This window comes from Coenobita brevimanus, chromosome 44 (genome assembly GCF_032717465.1).
Source record: "Coenobita brevimanus isolate Jiangsu-jjx chromosome 44, ASM3271746v2, whole genome shotgun sequence".
NCBI lineage: Eukaryota > Metazoa > Arthropoda > Malacostraca > Decapoda > Coenobitidae > Coenobita > Coenobita brevimanus.
Window position 1 is genome coordinate 21,145,140 of NC_136997.1, and position 22,389 is coordinate 21,167,528.

The 22,389-nt window shown below is 39.4% G+C and overlaps 1 protein-coding gene and 1 non-coding gene across 2 annotated transcripts in view; one reads left to right on the plus strand and one right to left on the minus strand.

Annotated features, from left to right (window-relative positions):
* LOC145398005 (putative glutamate receptor) overlaps window positions 1-22,389 on the minus strand; it is a 414,474-nt gene that overhangs the window by 183,890 nt on the left and 208,195 nt on the right. The window lies entirely within an intron of this gene.
* LOC145398226 (5S ribosomal RNA) lies at window positions 16,891-17,009 on the plus strand. The gene has a single exon (XR_013897081.1). It is a non-coding gene; the product is annotated as a 5S ribosomal RNA (ribosomal RNA).

The window sequence follows — 22,389 nt, forward strand, 5'->3', positions numbered from 1 at the left end:
GGCATAAGAATTTTGGACCAGATAATGAAGGTAGTGGAGAGAGTTCTAGAAGATATGATTGGAGAAAGAAAATATTGATGAGATGCAGTTTGGGTTTATGCTAGGCAAATGGGCCACTGATACCATTTTCATTGTTCGACAGTTTCAGGAAAAATATATAGGAAAGAGAGGGGATCCGTACATTTTTTGTTGGTTTGGAGAAGGCCTTTGACAGTTCCTAAAGAGGTGGTGAAGTGGGCAGTGAGTAAGCTTGGGATCAAAGAGTGGCTGGTTAGTTGCTGTGGCTATGTATGTGGGTTCTCGCACCCATATGAGAATGAATGGAGAATTCAGTGACGAGATTTCCATGAATGTTGTGCATCAGGGGTCAGTCTTGATCCCCTTGTCTATCATGGTGCTTAGCCCTGGAACACAAACCCCCGATCCGACTTACACCAACAATACCGTGGGACTGACTGAACCCCATTTTCGAATAATGAAAAAAAAATATATATATATAATTTATTCTATTCCTTGGCATACATAGAAAATATGGCCTTTGTACTTCAATCTGAGTGAAAAACCAATAACTTGAAACTGAATCTTAACACTAAAGTAGATAACAAAAAAAAAAAAAGTGTAAAAATAATAAGATTAACTAATGACTATGCTGAAGACCAATGCTATACAGAGACAACTGCAGCTGCGGCCTTGGCTGTAGGCACACAAACACCCTGGTAGTGGGAGCCTCTGCTAACCTACCCACAGCCTTGGGGCAACATTAGGAAGTGTGTGGGGGAGGGAAATTTTTTTTTTTTTTTTTTTTTTTTAGAGTCAAAGAACGACTAGTGTGCAATGGATTTTTTTTTACCTATATTTACCCCTGTAAATGAACCACAGCTACTTATTATTGATCAGCAAGGCTATAGCCATTGATTACAAAAGAATTCTTACAGATTATTATATTTTTTTCTTTGAAAAACGAAAATTCTTCCGTATGCAAAGTGAATACTATACTCATATGTTACACCATACATCCTGCACTTTAACTAATAAGTATACATAGGAGTGTACAGTGTATTTATTGGTGTACAGATGTACTAATCTCGAAATAATTATATTTCTGTCAATTATTTTCCCCCAAAATCTAAACCTATAAACACTAACGTGGGGTTGAGCCAACCCCAAGCATACTTTTTAGCACACAAACTACAAGCAAGCTGCACCACACTACCTCCTTTCAAGAGCGGTTGCAGTGGCATGAAGGTATTGGGAGACCCAGCGCCCTGGGCCCCTTATCTCCCCATGATTGCATTATCACCTCGGAGGGGGGGGGGGATCACTTCAACCCCACGATAGTGTTCTAGGGTTAGAAGCCCTCTCATGTGACTGAAGAAATGGATTACCGTGGGAAATGTTGCATGCCAGTGATTTGGTTTTAGCTGCAGAGAATGAAAGCAAGGGAGAGGAAAGACGTACGAAGTGGAGAAATGGTATGGGGTACAAGAACTTGAAAACAAATGAATACTTGTAAAAAAACAAAGGTGATGTTACCTAGGGTTGTTGGTGGTACTGTCAAAGAAGAGGGAGAGTGGCCATGTACGATCTGCCACAAATGCATGTATTTCCACCTTGTGCAATTCGTGTGATAAGTAGGTGCATAAGAGATGTCATAGCATTAGAGATAGAGTGCACGATACTGATTTCATGTGTAGTGTGTTGGGAAGAGCATGTGGAGATTGCAGACGTGAAAGGATTGATCTTGTTGGTGAGTGTCTCGGGTTTCTCACTTGGGAGACATGTGCTGGAGTTGAGGCTGGATTGGAGATGGTGGCTAGAGTGAGGAGTAGTTGAAAGAAGTTCTGGGAACTGTTGCCTTTCCTGACACTGAGAGGGCTCTCCATCCGTGCTAAGGGATCTCTGCATGCGGCATGGGTTAGAAGTGTTATGCTGTATGGTAGTGTGGTTCTGGGCAGTAAAGGAAGAAGATATTCGCAAGTTCAAACGTACAGAAATGACAAGGATTAGATGGATGTGCATTGCGTCATTGAATGAGAGGCGTGGGAAGGCCAGGTTTACCATGGAAGAGTTAAGAGGAGGAATGGAACTGGAATTTATTGATGTGATGGAGACCTAGATTGAGATGGTTTGGGCATGTGGAGAGGATGGGGGATGACATGCGTGTTCGAGCCTTTATAAACGAAGCTAAAGGAAGTGAAGAAACAAAGATGACTGGTATGGCGATGGGTAGGTTTCAGTATATTTGATAACGCTACAAATATTCGGTGAAATGTACGAGTATTTGCGACACCGAAGGGGTTGCTATTGTTTGTTCGAATCTGTAGCCTACCATTGTATCTTCATACATTTAAATCTAACAATGTATTACCAAGTCTAATCAAAGATGCAAAATATCAGTGCAAACGGGGTCCGATGCTACCGGAAATTTTCGATAAACTGCTGTACTTTACCAAAGTCTCATTGTTTATGTAAACATAACATTTGCTATATGTTTGCAAGAGGACGTTGCTAGTTGGCGATATATGACACCTCCCGAAATGAGGGCTACCAACGTCTGGTAGGTCGGACACTAATATTTCAGTGACCTTCGTTGTGGGGTGCCAAATGTTTCATGCATATTGTGCACCGATACTTTTGTGACCCATACTGCGTAAATCTTAAATATATATGTTTCTAAAGCTATCAAAATATCTCCTGGATTGAAATGGCACATTTTGTGAATCTAGGAAGTGATTTAGTTTTTGTGCCTATCTATCAACGGTGAAGGTCACAGGTGAAGGTTAGAGTTTGGGTGTGGCGTCGCTGTGTTGTGAACGCCTTATCTAATTTTACTTTTCACTGATATGCGGAAAATATGGATACACAAAGCAGACAAATTTATAGAATGTCAGGCTGATACGGAAACATTTAGTAACAACGGAAAATGTTACTTTACCACAGACTACAGTAGTAAAGTCTGTTTGTCAATGTTTTACCATTATAGCACTGCTTTGGAAGCGCATATCACTTTATCCAGGCTCACAGCAAATTTATTCAGCCTAGAGATCAGGGAAGCTAAAGGTTTAAAGCCATATTGATTAACCTGTGACAGGGACGCTCGAGTGCTTTCTAAGGAGACAGTTTTTTCGTGTCATAGTCTTAAGACGTTACCATCAAACTTAAAATGGCCAGTGTTCTCTTTTTCCACGTCAGACGATTTTTTAGCAGAGTCCTACAGGCCTGGGTGTCAGTTGTCACCCTTAACCCTTTCATTGTCGCGGCAACTCCAGTACTCTATCCCAGCTAATGCTGTACTGTTTTATTCGGCTTAGTCATAGGAGCCTGAGTTAATCTTATGTCATGGCCTTAGTATGAGCAGTTAAACTAACGTGGGTCAGATTTGCCCTTGTCCCCTTATTTCACTTAGCTTTGAAATAAGTGGTACGGGACTAAATCATTTCCATAACACTTCTTGACTAGCATATTAATTATTATACAACTCAGCACTGACAATTGAAAGATGGCATTTTTTTTAAATTTCATTTTTTATTGTATAATCGTGCATAGTATTTTTACTTTAAGTCTGGGTATAAATGAACTAGTATTTGTATTCCTGAAATATACGAAGATTATGGATTTGAATAACACTGATTTTGATAACTGATAAATTTTGAATAACTAGTACTGCACATAACCGACCGATAGTTAGCTGATAAATTAAATGCAACCTTGATAGGAAGAGAGGCGTTGGTACTTGACTTATAACTGATTGCTGATTTGAAATGAATAGCTGCTACTTTGATCTTACTGAAGTAACCGAACAAGCCAATAACTGACATACAAACCAATCGACTAATTAGCACAGATAAAGAAAACATGATTCTGCTATTTGATCACTGTCGCCTCTGACTAAATTGACACTAATAATTAACGTTAAGCTATACAGTATTACCTGACGTTAACCTTGACTTTGATAGCTTAGAATACGAACGACTTGGGTTAACTACCTTTCATATTTGATTAATAATAATGAAAACTTTACCTGATAACGGGCTTGAGTAAATTGCTAGTGACTTTGAATTACAGATCTTAATTCCTGAACTAACCAAAAATACTCAACTTGATAAATTAAAATGAATAAAAACATAACTGCAGAGAGAGGGAGAGCGAGAGACTTACAAGGAGTGTATGAGTGAGGTGGAGGGTGGAGAGTGGGGGGGTCAAGGAAGAGATAGAGGGATGGAGTGGAGAGGTATATAAGAGAGGGGGCTGCGAGCTGGGAGCAGGGCAGTGATATGGCGGGGGACAGGGCAACATGAAGGCGACTTGTTTGTGGACACCCCTTACGGGAGCAAGGCGTTTGGCAATAATCAGATAGATAAATAGGTAAGAAAACTTGAATAATTTTACTTGAATTAGCAGACTCTTAACTGATAGGATTTCACTGATCAGGATTTGAATTAAATGGATTTGAATTTACTGTGACTGGAGAATTAGCTGTGTGACTGGTGGACTAGTGGTGTGCTGGTGGATTAGTGGTGTGACTGGTGGTTTAGCGGTGTGATTGGTGGATTAGCTGTGTGACTGGTGAATTAGCTGTGTGACTGGTGGATTAGTGGTGTGCTGGTGGATTAGTGGCGTGACTGGTGGTTTAGCGGTGTGACTGGTGGATTAGCTGTGTGACTGGTGAATTAGCTGTGTGACTGGTGGATTAGTGGTGTGACTTGTAGATTAGTGGTGTGACTGGTGGGTTACCGGTGTGACTGGTGGATTAGCGGTGTGACTTGTGGATTAGTGGCGTGACTGGTGGATTAGCGATGTGACTGGTGGATTAGCGATGTGACTGGTGGATTAGCAGTGTGACTGGTGGATTAGCAGTGTGACTGGAGGATTAGCTGTGTGACTGGTGAATTAGTGGTGTAACTAGTGGATTAATGGTGTGACTGGTGAATTAATTTTGTAACTTGTGGATTAATGGTGTGACTGGTGGATTAGCGGTGTGACTGGTGGATTAGCGGTGTGACTGGTGAATTAGCTGTGACTGGTGAATTAGCTGTGACTGGTGGATTAGCTGAGTGACGTTGAGGGATTAGATGGGTGACTTTGGTGGATTAGCTGTGTGACTTTGAGGGATTAGTTGCGTGACTTTGGGGGTCTAGCTGTGACTGGTGGATAAGATGTGCAGATCTGATGGATTAACTGTGACTTTGATGGATTAGCTGTGACTGGGGCATAAGCTGTAACTGGGGGATTAGCTGTGTGGATTAGCTGTGGGCCTTTGGTGGATTAGCTATGTGGCTTTGTTGGATTAGCTGTGTGACGTTGGTGGATTAGCTGTTTGACTTTGGTAGATTAGCTGAGTGTCTTGGTGGATTAGCTTTGTGACTTTTGTAGCTTCGTTGTCTGACTCTGGCAGATTAGCTGTGTGACTCTCACGGATTAGCTGTGTGGCCCTGGCGGTTTAGCCATGTGACTTTGGTGGATTATCCTTGTGACTTTGAGGGATTACCTGTGTGACTGGCGGATTAGCTGTGTGACTTTGATGGATTAGCTGTGTGATTTTGGTGGATTAGCTGTGTGATTTTTGAGGATTAGCTGTGTGACTTTGGTGGATTAGCTGTGTGACTTTGGTGGTTTAGCCATGTGACTTTGGATTAGCCGTGTGACTTTGAGGGATTAGCAGTGACTTTGAGGGATTAGTCGTGTGACTTTGCGGGATTTGCCGTGTGACTTCGGTGGATTACCCGTCTGAGTTTAGTGGATTAGCTGTGTGAGTTTGGTGGATTAGTTATGTGACTTTGAATTCGCTGTGACTTTGGTGGATTAGCTGGATGTCTTTGAATTACCTGTGAGTTTGGTGGATTAACTCTGTGCCTTGGAATTAGCTGTGACTTTGATGGATTAGCTGTGTGACTTTGAATTAACTGTGTCTTTGGTGGATTAGTTCTTTGAATTAGCTCTGAATTTGCTGACTTTAATAATTTGCTTTCAGTTTACAGACTGATCATTTGCTCTGAATTTTCTGGGTTTGATTATTTACTTTGAGTTTACTGTCTCTGATAATTTGCTTTTAATTTACTGACTTTGATCATTTGCTTTGATTATACTGACTTTGATCATTTGCTTGGAATTTACTGAATTTGATAATTTGCTTTGATTTTCTGACTTTGATCTTTTGCTTTCAATTTTCTTTGATAATTTGCTTTGATTTTCTGACTTTGATCTTTTGCTTTCAATTTTCTTTGATAATTTGCTTTGAATTTATTGACTGATCATTTACTTTGAATTGATTGATTTAATAATTCAGATTAAGACAACTGACTGGTTAATTGTGCCTGAGTAACCTGACTATATAAGAAATTAACTGATGCTGACACTGAAATGGACTAAATATGAATGAAGGGAATTAACTGTGTAAAGGAACTGACTTACTAAGAGGAGCTGACTTCTGACTTTGACTTTGAGAGGAACCGATTTTGAGAGGAAATTATTTTGAATTTAACTGAGAGGAAATGAGTAAGTTAGATGGCATGAGATACGACTTAATAGTACTGTTTGGGGGGAATTAAAGAGCTGGTGATGGTGTGATGGTGACTTCGGGAGAATATTCGTTTGGGGTAAAGTAGCGTAGCATAGCCTGCCTGCCTGTCTTCCTGCCTGCCTGCCTGCGTGCCCACCCTCCTTCCTGCCCGCCCAGATGCCTGTCTGCCTGCCTACCTACCTAGCTGTCTGCCTGCCTGCCTGCCTGCCTACACAGCCACACCATCCAATAACTAAATAAAACTATTGCAATACCGAATTTTTTTTTTTCCCTTCAAATGGGCTGATGGCACGTACCTTCTAGGGTATGAAGATGTGGGGTCAAATGACTGTACAATAGGATGTCGTTGCTGAGTAGGGACAAATGTACCTGCATTGGGAAATTAATGCAAAAGTATACACACGTTAAGAAACAAGAATATAAATCCTATAGGCTTGTAATAAGAGTCTAACATAAACAGGAATATATTTTTTTAACCGAACAAATGAATTTAAAAAAATAATCCATACACCAGATTACGGGTGTCCTCCATTCATTTAATATCTATAACAGTTGGACTTGAACACCTGTAGGTTGATGTTTGGAGGGAAACAACTCTGGGGAAGGGCGTTCCAGAGAGATGCAGTTCGGGGAATGAAAGAATTCTGGTAGGCAGAAGTTCTGCAATATGGCTGAGTGACGTTCCAGTCGTGAGCGCTACGAGATGCCCGTGCAGCACGAGGGATGGCATAGAGACGTGGCACAATGGACGCAACTTCGTCTGAGCATTTCCCATAAAAATATCTGTAAAATAATGCAGGGGAGGCAACATTCCTTCATACTTGTAGGGGAGGTACTTTATTTATAATAGCAGGGTTATTAATAATTCCAGCAGGTTTGTTCTGAAGTTTGTCTACTTGTTTTAATGCAACCTCTACACATCCACTCCACAAGGGTGAGCAATATTCAAGCTGAGAGCACACATGACTCTTATAAATTATAGCTAACTGATAATCAGTGAAGAAGTTACTGACTCTGTACAATAATCCAAGTTTCTTTCAGTTGGTTTCAGCAAGTGATCTGACATGAGAGGTCCAGCTGAGGGCAGTGATAAGTGAGACACAGAGAATATCATTACTTCTGGAGATGGGAATATTAGTAGCACTGAAGGTAATATAAGAATCTGATAATATCTGTCTGTTAGTAAATTGTGTATATTTGGTTAAAGTAAGCATTAAATGAGACAGGGTTGTTTGGTCCCCATTCATTGATCGTAGATAAGTCTGGATTTATGGAGATGGTTGTACTGAGTTGAGAGTTAATGATATTAGACTTAGTAAATGGTTGTTTGAGTGTAAATGAACTATGAAGTGTTGAGTCATCTGCATATGAATGGATGGGATTGTGGGTAACAGATAAAAGATCATTAATATGAACAAGGAACAGGGTTGGCATCGGAACTGATCCCTGTGGCATGCCAGGCGTTAATTGAGTGGAAATTGGAATATACATCATCTACTTTTACTCTTATTTTTCTGTCACTGAGATATGAAGAAAGCAGAGGAACAAAAGACGTTAGTCCATAGCAAGGGAGTTTGGACAGCAGGAAACGGTGCCATACTCTGTCGAAAGCTTTAGAAAAATCAAGGGCTACTGCATGAGTTTCTCCATGTAGGTCGATTGATTGATGGATGGTATGAGTCAGGAGGCTGAGTACGTCAGTAGTGGATCTTTCATGGCGAAAACCATGTTGTCTATCACTAATTAAGTTGTTTGGTTCAATATGTGTAACTATGTCCTTATTAATTATAATTTCAAATACTTTACTAAGAGAGGATATGACAGCTATTGGTCTGTAATCAGAGGGGTCAGAGGAACTTCCTTTCCTTGGAACTGGGTGGGTATTGGCTTCTTTCCATGAATTAGGTAATGAAGAAGTACATATGCATAGTCTGAATATTTGAACAAGAACAGAGGCAGGTTCTGGGGAAGACTTTCAGAACAATTGGAGGAATTCTATCTGGTCCTGGAGCTTTGTTACTGGGTAACTTGCCTAGGATGGATTTTACATATTTTGTCTGAATCTTAACTCGCCACGTCCCGTTGACATATATATACTTCCACACGTTTTGTCATTGTGACTCCCATTGACGTATATAAACGCTCATCAATTGGAAGGTCCCTAATTTGCACAATTTTCAATTTTTGCGTGTGATTTTTCATACGTATACACGGGACACCTTCCTCTACAAGATGCCAGGCAGGGACAATGCCTTACCACACATGACCTCCCCCCTCAGCATGCCATTGTCTCAGCAATTCACCTGTTACCAGTGACCTGGCTAGTAAAGAAATTTTGTGCCACGGTACAAAATTCAAGGCCAGAGTGATTCCCCAGTCGATGACAATGTGGAGGACAAAGTTTATGTAGCATTAGAGGAAGAAACAGTCAGAAATGATGATCAGGTAATGTTGCCATAAAAGATCAAGTATGCTGATGTGTTTGGTGAGTGAAACAATGCTTATATTGCCTATATTACTGTGTGAAAAGCAATATACTCTCATACTACATATAAATTTGTAACAAATAAATAAATAAATACCGTTTATGAGTGGTGTGGAATAGTTACCCTCCCATAGAACTGGTTTTCTTTGGAGCCAGCCTGATAGAAAACCCAGTAAGGTAAGGGATACCGCTACCTGAATTGAGTATTTTAAACCTCAGGTGAGAGATTTCTCTGTGGATTTTCGATGTTTCTCACCAAAAGCGGAGGTTTGAGCCCCCCCACAAATAATCCAAAATTGATCGGGATTGGGGGGGAGTCAGTGGTGGAAAATAGGTTGGGACGGGGTGGGTTAAGTGGAACAATTTCTTGAGAGTCAACTTCTAGTACTGGGACATTCTGGCTAGCTTCCACTATGGTAGAACTTCTGGCATATGTACTGGCAAAGATATCTGCTTTACTCCGCGGGTCATTTGTAATGCTGCCATCTGAAGATTTTAGTGGAGGAATGGATGATGACATGTTAACGTTATTACTGAAAGACTTGAGAGTTGAACAAGAAGGCTTATCAGTTACACTGTTTTGTAGAGGGATGTGGGTACTTCGTAGTGGGATCTGGAGGGGTTTTGTAGTGGGAACAATGTTCCGTGGGAATACTGGGATTTTGTATGGGTATACAGATGTTACATTACAAGATCTGGGTGTTTTGTAGGGATTTGTATTTTGATGGGGTATCAGGTTTTGTAGCGGGATTTGGGTGTTGGTGCTTTTGTAGGGGATGTGGATGCTACATAGGGAATGTGGATGCCTTAGTAGGGGGTGTGGATGCTTTCGTAGGGGATGTGGATGCCTTTGTAGGTAATGTGGATGCCTTCATAGGGGGTGTGGATGCTTTCATAGAGAGTGTGGATGCTTTCATAGGGGATGTGGGTGCCTTTGTAAGGGGTGTAGGTGCCTTCATAGGGGGTGTGCTTGCCTTCATAGGGGGTGTGGGTGCCTTCTTAGGGGGTGTGGGTGCCTTCGTAGGGGTAATAATGGAGTTTCGTAGTGGGACCGGGGTGCTTTCGAGAGGATAGCCATACTAAATATAGAAGGACACAACTATTATGTAGAGATTTATTGTATTCTGTAGAGGGTTACTGTATTCTGTAGAAGGTTACTGTGTTCTGTAGAGGGTTACAGTATTCTGTAGAGGGTTACTGTACTTTATAGAGGGTTACTTTATTTTGTAGAAGGTTTCTGTATATTGTAAAGGGCTCCAATGTTTTGTGCTGGAGCACTGTATTTCGTAAAGGACTAGTGTTCCTGTTTTGTAGCTGCAAAATTCTGTAAATGGTTCAGGGCTTTGTAGAGGGTACGCCATGATTTAAAAGTCCCTGAGTAACACCTAGAAGGATTTGGGCTTTCTTAACCCCTACACCGTGGGCATGTTTACCGATGTTTTGCGTGTGCCCCGGGGTTATTCGGGCTCCGACAGACTCTCAAAAAATATTTGCCAAAAATCAGTTATTAGTCCTAGAATATTAAAATTAAATATGCTTATGGCACATACGTTCAGCTTTCTCCTGAAATGTTTATTGAGCCTTCGTCTGTTACTGTAGGACATGTGGAGACCTCTGAATTTGGGTAACGAAGTCTCCACTTTACACTTCCCGACAACCCCGTAATATGATTACCACAGCCAGATATTAACACTATAAACACTACTCTATGATTTTCAAGTAGTTTGGGATCCATACTATAAAAAAAAAAACACTGTGAAAGCAATGAAAATTACGAGCGCGTCTGACCGTCGCACTTGCGCTAGTTTGCTCTTGGTACTCTGTCATTTATTATTCATAAAACCCCTCACACTTTATATTTCTATTACTATATAACACTTATATATATCTACAGTCTTTATCATAAGTTTCCTTCAGTAGTATTAGTTTATTATCACTGTAGGGATTCAATTTCTTTCAGTAAAATACGTAGCATTCACTTTCTCGTCCTGTATACTAGCATTGAGAGTGAACGTCACTTTCATCTTCACTCTCATAACTCATAGTATTCAGACATGCTAGAGTGAAACTTTCACTTTCTTTACTCCTAGGGTATATACTCGTATTCTTATAATACTACTCATTTACATTTCTATTTAAATTTCTATTTTATTTACACTGTGTTATGCACTGTCACTTGAAGTATCTAATAAAACTATTTTCCACTGTTCACGTATATTTACATTCATTATTTTCACTTGCTGTTTACACATTATTTACACATTATTTACAATTCCACATGCACTGTTTTTCTCAATAGAAAGATCGTAGTCACTCTTTTATCAATTGTCAGCCCTTTACCTCTTTCCACACGAGGTTTAGTAGGGGGTAAAGGTCACAGGGCCCTTTGCATGGGGGTGAAAAAGTCCCTGAAGTCAGCAAGAAAAAACAGACGTACCTCTACTTCGGAAGATGAGAGTAAACTGATAACGGAGGGCCTGGGTAGAGGCCTACTTAGGGGATATTCAGTGCTACCAATGTTCGCTCTTGAAACAGCTATGTATAGCACTGAAATGATTGGCAGGAAATCTAGACAATACATTATAAATTAGGTAGTTCCAGGTGAATGTAAATATCACTTAGGCTTCTCCCTTCCCTCCTTACATGTATATTTATTACGAAAATAGATTATACGGCATATTTCAAGGGGAAAAAAACAGCGAAAATTAGCGAACGAGTGCATGTGAGGTGTTGTCGGGTGATAATTAGCAAATTCCAGGTGTATGGCACTCTCACTTACCTTATTTCTTTCTTGTATATATTTTTTGGTATAAGAATAGGGCATAGGGCTCATTTCAATGGATGAAATCAGTGAAAAATTCCAGGGCAGGCGAGAGGATAGGGTAATGGAGGGGGGGTAGGGAGGGGAGTCAAGAACGGGGAGAAATGGCTAAATTGTCAACAATGGATGGGAGTACAGATGAGATTAGGAGTGCTGATTAGTGTTGGACATTGGCAGTACTGATAGATGATACAAACCCCCACTTGGAAGCCCGGGTGAATTCAAAATAACACAGAATCACAAAAGCAACGCCCCGTGGTATGATCCCTTGCTCCCAAGCGTCACGAAAGTGACACCCCGCGGTTAAGGGGTTAACCCGTCACATCCCAAGCTATTTCGCACCTCTGACACCCCCCAATGCTGAGGTATTTTTGAAATTTTTTTTTTTGGCTAAAACCTCCGCTTTTGGTGAGAAACATCGAAATTTCATACAGAAATCACTCATATGAGGTTTAAAATACTCGATCCTGGTGGCAGTACCTCCTTACCTGACTGGGTTTTCTAACAGGCTGGCTGCAAAGAAAACGAGTTCTATGGGAGGGTAAGTTTTTTTTTTATGCGAGGAAGAAGGAACCAAAGGCCATGAGCCCGCAGTAACAGTTCCCTCAAAGAGAAAAACAAAATACAATAGAGAGCCAAATTCAAGATCCGATCATTTTGAGATGCCTGGACACACTGCGTTTGAAAGACTGGAGATCATAGGCAGCAGGAAATACAGATAGAGGGAGACAGTTCCAGAGCTGACCTGTTGCATAAATGAAAGACTGGGAGTGACGGTTAACTCTTGCATTAGAGAGTTGGACAGAAAAGGGATGAGAGTTTGCTGCCAGACGGGTGCTACGCGCCCGTCGTAGAGGTGGAGGAATGCAAGCAGACAGTTCAGAGGAGCAGTGACCATTAAAGTAGCGATAGAAAAGAGATAAAGATGCAACAGTGCAGCGAAGAGACAGAGGTTGAAGGGAGTCAGTAAGAGGAGGAGAGTTAATGAGACGAAAAGCCTTTGACTCCACCCTATTGAGAAGAGCTTTATGTGGGGAGCCTCCCCACACATGAGAGTTGTACTCCACACAGGGGCGGATAAAACCTCTGTATAGAGTCAACAATTGTGCAGGGGTAAAGAAAGAGTGGAGTCAGCTTAGCATACCCAATCTCTTGGAAGCAGATTTTACAAGAGATGTAATATGATCTTTCCAAGATAAGTCCTGGGTAAATGAAACCCCAAGCATGTTCAAGGATGATGCAGGATTAAGCTGAATATTATTAAACATTAATGGGTATACCTGTGGAAGATTTTGTTGGGTTGATAGGTGTAAGAACTGAGTCTTAGATGCATTAAAGACAACCATATTATTTATACCCCAGTCAGAGATACGAGCCAAGTCAGACATTAGGTGTGCCATAACCTCATCCCTTGTTTCTTGAAGTAACTGTTGAGATGGGCGTTGCGGGAACCGAATGGAAAGGTGAAGGGTGGAGTCATCAGCGTATGAGTGGATAGGGTTAGATGTACAGCTTAGAAGATCATTGATGAATAAAAGGAAGAGAGTTTGTGATAGGACAGAGCCCTGAGGAACACCACTGTTGATAGATCTAGGAGAAGAACGATGGCCGTCTCCAACAGCGGCTATAGAACGACCAGAAAGGAAGCTAGCGATGAAGGCACAGATAGAAGGATAGAAACCGTAGGAGGGCAGTTTGGAAATTAAAGATTTATGCCAGACTCGATCGAAAGCCTTTGAGATGTCAAGTGCAATGGCAAAGCTTTCGCCAAAGTCCCGAAAGGAGGATGACCAGGAGTCTGAAAGGTAGGTGAGAAGATCGCCAGTGGAGCGTCCCTGACGGAACCCATACTGTTGATCTGAAAGAAGGTTGTGATAGTAAAGATGCCTTAAAATTTTTCTATTAAGAATTGACTCGAAAACTTTTGAAATACAGGACGTTAAAGCAATTGGACGATAGTTGGGGGGTTGGGAGTGGTCACCCTGCTTTGGGACTGGCTGAATGAGAGCAAACTTCCAGCAAGAAGGAAAGGTACAAGTTGACAGACAAAGGCGAAAGAGTTTGCCTAGGCAGGGTGTAAGCACAGAAGCACAGTTCTTGAGAACAACAGGAGGGACCCCATCAGGCCCATATGCCTTGTTAGTACTGAGGCCAGTGATGGCAGAAAATACATCAACTGAAGAAATTTTAATGTCAGCCATGAGGAAGTCAGAGGGGAGAAGTGATGGAGGAACAGCACCGGAATCGTCTAAGGTGGAATTGGAGGAGAAAGTCTGTGCGAAGAGATCTGCTTTATCAGTAGAAGAAATAGCTACAGAACCATCAGAGTAGAAAAGAGGAGGGAAGGATGATGAGGTAAAGTATATGAGGTATTTCACACCACTCATAAATGGTATTTATTGATTTACTTGGTACGAATTTATATGTAGTACGAGAATATATTGGTTTTCAAACAGTAATATAGGCATTATTAGCATTGTTTCACTCAATAACTCATCACCATACATGACCTTCTTTTGCCACATTACCTGATCATCATTTCTGACTGTTTCTTCCTCTAATGCTATGTAAACTTTGTCCTCCACATTGCCATCGATTGGGGAATCACTCTGGCCCTGAATGTCTTTATTGGCCAGGTCACTGGTAACAGGTGAATTGCTGAGACAATGGCGTGCGGGGGGGGAGGGGGAGATTATGCGGTGTAAGGCATTATCCCTGCTTGGCATCTTGTAGAGGAATAGAGGAAGGTGTCCTTTGTATACGTATGAAAAATCACGCACGAAAATTGAAAATTGTGCAAATTAGGGACCTTGCAATTGCACGACGTACCAGTACGTCGTCAGGACTGGCAAATGCAAAATGTTGAAACGTACCCATATGTCGACGGGACGTGGTGGGTTAAGGGGATCCAGGTATATTGTAAAGGATCCTGAGGGCTTAGTTAAGGGTTCAGGGTAATTTCAAGGATTACTCAGTGTCGTAAAGGATTCCGAGGGATCAAGTGAAAGTTTTGTTTTGTCGACTTTTCTTTCTGTTATTGTAAATCGAGTTTATTAAAATTTTATTGCATAGTAAACTAAAAACTTACAAAATACAAACCTTTACTTTCCTTAGTGATCCTGCCTGCCGTATGTTTCTGCTGCAGGTGATGTGAAGACCGGCTGCTGCAGAGGGTGTGATCTAAGAGACTGATTGGTTCCAGAAGAGAATATTCCAGAACAAGAGAAGGACAGATCCAGGGACAAATTCATGGCTGTCCATCCAGGAATTCCAGCTTCCTGCTCTTCCAAACTTCATCTGAAATAAAATAAGACATAGAACCATCCGTTTATCCATATACCAGTACCAATAAGGACTATATTCAGATGCTTAAATAAGTTTTTGACCACCTTGAATTATAAGAAAATTTAAATGTTCTGACAATCTTAAATCTTCAGTCATTCAGACCTTTGGAGAATGTTAGTCCTATACTGAGCAGAGTAGTCTGACTTCTATAATTCCTTAAAGGAACTAAGAACTTTAACTATTGTGAGTACCGTCAGACTATATCCAATCGGTAGCTTGTCTCCCACTCACCAGTCACTGGAAAATGGTGAAAAGATTTTAAAAGTAGAGTTGTCAGAAATGTTAAAAGGAATCCATAAGTAGTGACAGCAAGTTAGCCTAAAATTAATGGAGGACAATGTTTTGAGTGAGCTATAGATATTTACGGTATTACATATGAAACTAGAATGGCACTCAGTGGAGTGCATACCTCCGCTAAGGCCTAACATGCAGTTCCTTTTAATTCAATCAAGTCTAATCCAATATCAAACTCATAATCCTATAAATTGTAACACCATAATTTTAAACTACCCATAACTCTTAATTATAATTTTTTAACTCGCTGTAACAGCCAAAAAAAACAGTGCAAATCATTTGTTACTGTACGGCAGCTGGAAAAAGACTACCCCCCTGTAAAAGCATATTTAAATCCGCAAGATCCGGAATTTTATATGGATCCTTGCCACTCTGATTCATAGATACCAACATCCTAAATATGCCTGATTATTTCAAGATCCATACAATATTCTCTGAGAAATGTACGAAATTGTCGAAAAACGCCCTATCCCGCAATGTTAAAGTAAAAAAAAAAAAAAAAAAGGATCCGCACCTTTACGCGGATTCACACCAAAACTTAATGGAGTTTATTCTGGGCCAAGGCCCACTGTTCGACCAAGTTTCGTGGAAATCCGTCCAGAAGTTTTTGTGTAATCTTGCTCACAAACCAACCAACCAACAAACAAACAAACGGACAGGGGTGAAAACATAACCTCCTTGGCGGAGGTAATCTTTTCTTATTTCTGATAATTGATAATTTCCAGACTGAGTTTCTTTTTATTATAACTGGTATCTGGGTAAAGTCAGAGCGGTGAATACAAGGTATACAGTATTTTGCTGTGAACCCTGAAAATAGATGGTTTATACTTTTCCGATCGTTTCTCGATACTGTCCACACCATTTACGTTTTTGGAAAATGGTGTTTCTAATATCATAGATGATGAAAAATTTGTGGTGTTGGTGGTGGTGGTGGTGGAAGAGTTAATACAGAATGATCTTTGTAACCAAATTGTGAAAGTTTGATTGTAATATAGGGAAATTTGAAATTATGCTCCATTACTCCTTTACCTGTGATACCTGAATGACGCACCTATCCAACACACCAGTCATGCTGAATAGGTTAGAATAGATTGAGGAATTTTAATATCAACTGCTACAAGACCTAAAGAAAAACTTTTAATACTGATATAACGAAACACAACGGTAGCCTACTCGTATGTTTCCAGTACTGAATAACGTACATAAGCTTCACACTCAGATCCTGGTATGAGGTGTGCTAATGACTAATTAAAACCTAGGGCAACTAAAAAGGCGTCCACCACCACCAGCGTGAGCCACCAAGCATTTGCCAGATCATCTGATTAGCTCTTGAAATTACCGATCCACCATAAAGAATTTGGTAATAACAAATGGTGTGGGTAGAATGTACGAAAGATCAAAATTAAGTTCATTATGATTACTACAGCCAACGGCCATGCCACGTTGAGTACACCGCTTCCCATCCGATCAGTGAAGTTAAGCAACGTTGGGTCTGGTTAGTACTTGGATGGGTGACCGCCTGGGAACACCAGATGCTGTTGGCATCCCTATGTGTCAAGTGGGGTTGGTGGAGGATTAGTGCCCCTCCCTGTAAAACAATTAACTCTAAGCCCTTGGCCACCCCATTTGGGATACATGGCGCCATGTCTGGCGATGGATGGATGATTACTACAGAATAGCAGTCCAAGTAAATTAAAAGCACATACTTATAAGCTACACCTGATTAGACACGACACTATATCTTGTGCTGTGTTCACGAAAGATAACCATGTTAGTTGTCCATGTACCAAGTTGTGAAAAGTACAATAAAATCTGGTATGGACTTCAATATTTTCTTCGCCTTTACTACACTGTAAATACAATGTTTTAGTTATAAAGTATTTCGAAGAAAGGTTGCACAAGTAGCTGTATATCTACTAAATGCAGCCTTGGTGGCTATATATACTCGTATACTAAGTTCAGCCTTGATAACTGTAATGTATATATATTGAGTGCAACCTTAATATCTGTATAAATACTAAGTGAAGCCTTGGTGGCTGTATATATACTAAGTGAAACTTTGGTAATTGTATATATGCTAATTGCAGTCTTGGTGGCTGTATATATACTAAGTCCAGCCTAGGTGGCTGTATATATACTAAGTGCATTCTTGGTGGCTGTACTAAATATATAAAGAGAGAGAGAGAGAGAGAGATTTATATATATACATATAGATATATAGATATACTGTATATCTATCTATCTATCTATCTATCTATATATATATATATATATATATATATATATATATCTATATATGTGTGTGTGTGTGTGTGTGTGTGTATCAATCTATCTATCTATCTATGTGTATATATATATATATCCTATTGCATCCCAGGGTAGCTAGGTGAGCCATTGCAATGGGAGGGTACTAAGCATACCACTCCCCTCCTATCGACTGATAGTCGCGAAAATCATAGGTCCCTACCTGGGGGTTCCTTACTTTATTAAGATGTGAAAATTCCCAGTTCTCTTCAGTACTCTGGACACTGGGCTCCAATGGGTTGAAGAAAGGAATAATTTTGCCAGTCATTAAAGAAAAGGATAGTTTTCCCACTGATTTACCCATTGGATCCTAGGGTTGCTGGGCAAGCCATTGCACTGGGAGGGTACTAAGCGTACTGCCCCCTGCCTATCAGCTCAAAGTCGCGAACCTCATAGGTCCCTATCCGAGGGTTCCCTACTTTACTGAGATGTGAAAATTCCCAGTTCTGTCCAGTACTATGGACACTGGGCTCCAGTGGGTTAAAGAAATGGATAGTTTTGCCAGTCATTAACCCTAGTTCAGTAGCATCATCCGGGATTCTGAATTTAGGCCTACTTTGCGTTGTGGAGACGCTCCAAGGCCTACAGCGCTTAGCTGCCATGACATTTCAGTTTGTACTCTGTCCTGTGTGTGTGAGATGTGTTCGTGTTGCTCCCGTTTTTTTCTCATCTGCTGTAGCCAATTGTCCGGTATTCTGTACAACGTTTTTAAAATAGGACCTTGTGAATATGCCTATGAAACATATCATGTAATGTCTCGAATTTTGTCTAGGGAGGCTGGAGCATATCGGGGGACGTCTGGACTTCATGTGTGGCACAAGTCATCACCATCAGGCAACACTGTGGCTGGCAGTGGTGAAAAGATTATAAGGATGTAGCACTGTTGGTCATTTTTACACATTTTTGTTTTATTTTTTTTATAATGTTTTAGTTAAATACATTTAGTTAATAGTTCCTAGAGTTAAGATTAGCATCTAATTTAAGTGAAATTTTTTTTAAATAAACCGTACCATTCCTATATGTATATTTCTACCCCTAAAAATTGTCCGGGATTCCGGACACCACTAATAGGCACGTGATGCTGGCAGTGCTACTAATCCAAGGTTAAAGAAAGGGAGAGTTTTGCCAGTCATTAACCCATTGGATCCCAGGTTTGCTGGGAGAGCCATTCCACTGGGAGGGTACTAAGCGTAGCACCCTCCATCTATCGGCTCATAGTCGCGAAGCTCATAGGTCCCTACCCGGGGATTCACTATTTTATTAAGATGTGAAAATTCCCAGTTCTGTCCAGTACTCCAGACACTGGGCTCCAATGGGATATATATATATATATATATATATATATATATATATATATATATATATATATATATATATATATATATATATATATATATATATATATATATATATATATATATATATATATATATATATATATATATATATATATATATATATATATATATATATATATATATATATATATATATATATATATATATATATATATATATATATATATATATATATATATATATATATATATATATATATATATATATATATATATATATATATATATATATATATATATATATATATATATATATATATATATATATATATATATATATATATATATATATATATATATATATATATATTATATATATATATATATATATATATATATATATATATATATATATATATATATATATATATATATATATATATATATATATATATATATATATATATATATATATATATATATATATATGTATATATATTATATATATATATATATATATATATATATATGTATATATATATATATATATATATATATATATATATATATATATATATATATAGCTGTATACATACTAAGTGAAGCCTTGGTGATTGTATATATGCTAAGTGAAGCCTTGGTGACTGTATATATACTAAGTGAAGCCTTGGTGACTGTATATACAGTATACAAAGTGAAGCCTTGGTGGCTGTATATATACTAAGTGCAGCCTTGGTGGTTGTATATATAGTAAGTCCAGCTTTGGTAGCTGTACTGTATATGTATTGGTGGCTGCATATATATTAAGTCTAACCTTGGTGACTGTACCAAGTCCAGCCACAATGGCTTACTCTTCTAAGTGCTCTGGCATTAAAGCTGTCATTATTGACAGCTTTTCAGTACTGTTGAATAATTTCCTACTCCAAACTATCGTATATTTTTATCTCTCTTCTCACGAATTATTTCAGTCATGTTTACGTTCATCGATAATACGTATATTTCGGAAAATGAAAAGTTTTGTAAACTTGTATTTTATTACAATCATTTTAACTGGTACAAATGCAAAGTACTTCAAGCAAAGTCTTTAAATATATTCAAAGCATTTCATTTAAATATACAAAGTATTTCAGTGCATCTTCATATATCGCAACAATTTAGTATGTCATATATCGTAATACATTTAAATATATCTTCATATATCCAAGTATTTCACTCAGTCAAATACAGTCCAAGCATTTCACAACGTCCATGTATGGCAATACAAAATATTCCAATATGTTTATCGAACAGAATTTCAATTATCTCCGTTATGTTACTATATCATTCCAAATTGGATCAAAGTTGATAGGGTCTGTTAGAGCAGTGGGAAAAGCATTAACCAGCACCCGGTAGAGACAACTCTAGTGTTCTATGTCCGATAACACCAATATTACTTATCTGAGTGAAAATAGAAGAGCAGTGATTAGACACTGTTTAACCCATGGCAACCCGTCGACGTTCTTTAATGTCCACACGTTTTGTCACTGCCAATCCCGTCGACATACACAAACGCGAATCAATTGCAAGGTCCCTAGTTTGCACAATTTTCAATTTTTGCGAGTGATTTTTGGTACATATACACGCGACACCTTCCTCTACATGATGCCAGGCAGGGACAGTGCCTTACTCAGCATGACCTCCTCCCCCCCCACCACACACCATTGTCTCAGCAATTCACCTGTTATCAGTGACCTGGCCAGTAAAGCCATGTCATGCCACGGTACAAAATTCAGGGGCAGAGTGATTCCCCAGTCAATGACAATGTGGAGGACAAACTTTACATAGCATTAGAGCAGTGGTTCCCAATCTTTTTCTGGTAGTTACCCACTTTTCATACATGATCCTTGTCCATGGCCCCCCTTCCCCAACCATAACCCATGACTACAGTGACTGTCTGCACTACAGTCCTACACTCATCATGTCCATATAAAAATCACACTAGCAAATCCTGTAATTTTATTTATTCCATTTGTTATTTTCTCTTTTGTTAAGTATTAATAAAGAAATGTGTACTTTGTCTTAGCTGAATCTTATATAATTATTGAAATGGTACTAAAGGAATAATAAACTGCACATTAAAAAAATCCATACTTAGAGTAATTAAAAATTGCATTATTGCAAAAAGCTGATTCAGCAATAAAAAAAAAATTCACTGGCAGCAAGGCATTGCACAAACCTGTACTGAACCTGTGTAAGTTCTCTCCACTGACTACCTACTCGCTAACTCCTTCGGTTCAGGTTATGGCCCCCTACATTCTGATATATGGCCCCCAAGGGGGCCATGGCCCCCAGTTTGGGAACCACTGCATTAGAGGAAGAAACAGTCAGAAATGATGATCAGGTAATGTGGCAAAAAAAGGTCAGGTATGTTGATGAGTTAGTGAGTGAAACAATGCTTATAATGCCTATATTACTACTTGAAAACCAATATACTCTCGTACTACATATAAATTCGTACCAAGTAAATAAATAAATACCGTTTATGAGTGGTGTGAAATAGTTATCCTCCCATTGAACTCGTCTGTTAGAAAACCCTGTAAGGTAAGGAGGTACTCCTACCTGTATCGATTATTTTAAACCTCAGGTGAGCAATTTCTCTATGAATTTTCGATGTTTCTCACCAAAAGCGGAGGTTTGAGCCCCCCCAAATTTTTTCCATAAATGGTCGGGATTGGGGGGAGTCAGTGGTGGAAAAGTGGTCGGGATGGGGTGGGTTAAGCAAAGGTACCCATAAGGGAAGGCAATGGATTACATACACAATAAATAAAATGTCTGCATTAATCTACATATCATACATGCACACAGATACAAAATAACTAACACTAGCCTACACAGGTCATAATCTAGGACCCTCCACTGTCGGTCAGAACTGTGGAAGAGATCATTATACCTTAGGATCCAGAGACTAACACTAACACATCAGGCACGAGAAGTAGACAGGCATCCGCCATTATGACGGTGAGTAGTGACAAGTTAAAATATGCTATCAATATTTAAAGAGGCGTTACTGATAATATATGCTTAAAAATATTTTAATTTTTAAACTGAGACTGTAGTAAATATTGTACGAGAAATACTATCAAATTTATATTGGCGTTTGTCCTCTTCTGTTCTGAGTACCTGAGCCGCAATATACTCTTCATCTTAACATGGCCCAGATCTTAATGACAGAATGGCAGTGCTAAGACCGCATCCTTCCCCTAACACATCTTAGTGACTAGCATCATTTCAGTTACGTTAAAATTCAGCATTAAAATTGATCATGTAAATTATTGGCAAAGTTA